At 33.3% G+C, this 2,714-nt stretch overlaps 1 long non-coding RNA gene across 1 annotated transcript; it reads left to right on the plus strand.

Annotated features, from left to right (window-relative positions):
• Positions 1–25: 25 nt before the first annotated feature.
• Positions 26–1,926, plus strand: LOC136797067 (uncharacterized). The gene is made up of 3 exons (XR_010844865.1): positions 26–1,507; positions 1,597–1,723; positions 1,813–1,926. It is a non-coding gene; the product is annotated as an uncharacterized lncRNA (long non-coding RNA).
• The last annotated feature ends 788 nt before the right edge of the window (positions 1,927–2,714 follow it).

Here is a 2,714-nt window from a genome sequence, read left to right on the forward strand (position 1 = left end):
ACTTATTGTTCTAACAATTATGAATGAATTTATTTTAGCAAATATATGAAAACTACTATTCCAACGAAGGTAAAGTTAATAAACTACTTTATAGTCCATTAAACTAACTTTAATTTGAGTGCTAATGGACATCTGTACGTCACATGGTTCCTGAGATAGAGATTTCTCAAAATAAATTAACTAACTACCGATATTTCAGGACATTTTTATGAAATGTTTCTTATAAAAGGCTATATCTTGAGAACTATTGGACGTAAATATCTCTATTAAGGCTAGTATTTCAGCAAATTTACTCTTCTTTAAATAATGTTCTTTTGAGATTTTGTATTGTTGTTGGTATTTTTTATAATATAGAGCTCCGAATTAAAAATTAATGTTTTTTTAAGGTTTTGAAACAGCCGCCATTTCTTATTTCTCCTACCTATGCTTGGCAAACTCATCAGTTTTGACTAGTAATTTTTATTAAAGTAATCACAAATTGGAGTGAGATAACAGCCTACCTCCACCAATCCAAGGCTCCACAAATTTCTGCACAAAAAAAATCTGGCACAACATTTTCTTTTCCTGGTTTGTAGGCATTATCCATATTATATTGGCCCAAAAGGCCCTTCCAATGATCCTTACCAATGATTGTTTTAGTTTCCCAACGCACTGAAGGGTTCTGTGGTTAGTGTGGAGCCGAAATCTTCTTCCGAAAAAGGAGAGTCACAAGTTGTCCACCACCTACACAATTCCCAACTCTTGTTTCAAAGCACTATAACGGGCAACCGTTTCCGTAAGATGTCTAATAGTGCAGGCATTGGGACGTTCCCCCTTTTCGTGTTCCTGCAAAAGCACCGTTCCTAGCGCATATTCACTGGCTTCTGTCGTGAATGCGAACGGTATCTGAAAATTAGGGGACGCAATGATCGGCACTCCTCCATCCACGCAGGGTATTAAATTCCATCGGTTCTTCCTGGTTCGATTTGCCTCGTCTAAACACACAAGGACATATCATCGCTATATATCCCTCAATTAATTATTCGAAACATTAAACTTGATTTCATTCCCCCATTCTTCTCTTCGAGGTTCCTACCCTTTCTTTCGCACTCTCCTAGAGCTCTCTTTTTCTCCAAGAAACTGAATTATTCCTCGGGCGATTGTAAGTAACTCTCGTCCAGCCAGTTTCCTCTATTTTCAATATGGATTTTGATATTCTGGGCGCACTCGACAAAACATCGCTCTCTCTCGGTCTGGCCTTCCTTTCTTACGTCAGAATAACTTTAAGATTAATAATTTATTGGGACTAGATTAACACGTCACTCACAGATATGAGCCATTTTTAATCTTTGCGGTTATCAAGTCTTCATATAGAATGCAGATATTTTGCACCAATATTGCTTAAGTCGACGAAGTATGAGAATTATGGTTAAACCCCAAGCAGTTTTAGCACTTTTTTTCTTCATCTCTTGCACCACATCATTCTATCTTGGCCATCGAGAAAAGGTATATCACAACGGCGAGGCAGGTAATTCAAAATAATAATATTAGTTAAAGATAATAATTATTAATTGTGCGTTAACTAAATAATTAACAATTATAATTTTTAATATATAGATAATTATATGGTACAGAAATCGGGCCCTTCAGTGACTAAATGTATTGAAGGATCATGTTGTCAACCATCAGAAGTGGTTTGTAGTGTTCGTCCAAGTAGCTGTTGTCTGTGTAATGAATCCGGCATGTAAGAAACATCTTTATATTTTATTATTTCGATAATATAAAATTTAAATTTATTTTAAACATTCATTTTGTTATTATTTTCTTTTTTAGTTCAACAGGGCTTATGATAATCTGTGATAACTCTAAGGATTCCGATTGATGCATAAATAAGCTAATAAATGTCAAGAAGGAATAGGAATTTTGAAATACACGTATTATTTTTTTTTTGTAATTTTTATTATTTAAAAATCTAGATTCCTGAAAGAATGTTCACTAAAATCTCTTCTGTATAATAAAGTTTTTATTGATCACCAGGTAATATTTTACTTTACTTATAAAGCGTAATAATAAAAATAGGTCGTACAAATTTAAGTTTAGCTGATGAAAACTTTTTTGGCAAAAAAGAACAAATGAAATAGGTAAGGTATATCATCATCGTCATCATCTGTGGCGCTACAACTCTTGTAGAGTCAAGGCCTCCCGCAACTTCGTCCGCCAGTCCCCTCTAATAGTACAAGTTCCCAGGAGGAGAAAAAAGGCAGTTATCTCACCCCAATCTTTGATTACTTTAATGAAAACTATTTTTAATTACCAGTCAAAACTGATGAGTCTGCCAAGTATAGGTAGGGCGAATAAAAAATGGCAGCTGTTTCATATCGATAAAAAAACTTATTTTTCATTTAGAGCTCTATATCTTTAATAGTAGGAACAGCAGAAGAAAACATAAGAGAACGTCATTTAAAGAAGAGTAAATTTTCTAAAATATGAGCCCTAATAGAATTATATACGTTAAATATTTTTCGAGATACAGCTTTTTAAAAACCAAAATTACATAAAAATGTTGTATGGGACGTACTGAAAGATCAGTAGTTAGCGATTTTATTTTGAAAAATTTATATCTCAAAAATCATTTGACGTACAGAAGTTTATTAGCACTCATATTAAAGCTAGTATATTATGATGTTTATCTTCGTTGGAGTACTAGTTTACATGGAATTTGCTAAAATAAATTG

This window comes from Halyomorpha halys, unplaced genomic scaffold (genome assembly GCF_000696795.3).
Source record: "Halyomorpha halys isolate HHAL.00 unplaced genomic scaffold, Hhal_1.1 Scaffold236.1, whole genome shotgun sequence".
Classification (NCBI taxonomy): Eukaryota; Metazoa; Arthropoda; class Insecta; order Hemiptera; family Pentatomidae; genus Halyomorpha; species Halyomorpha halys.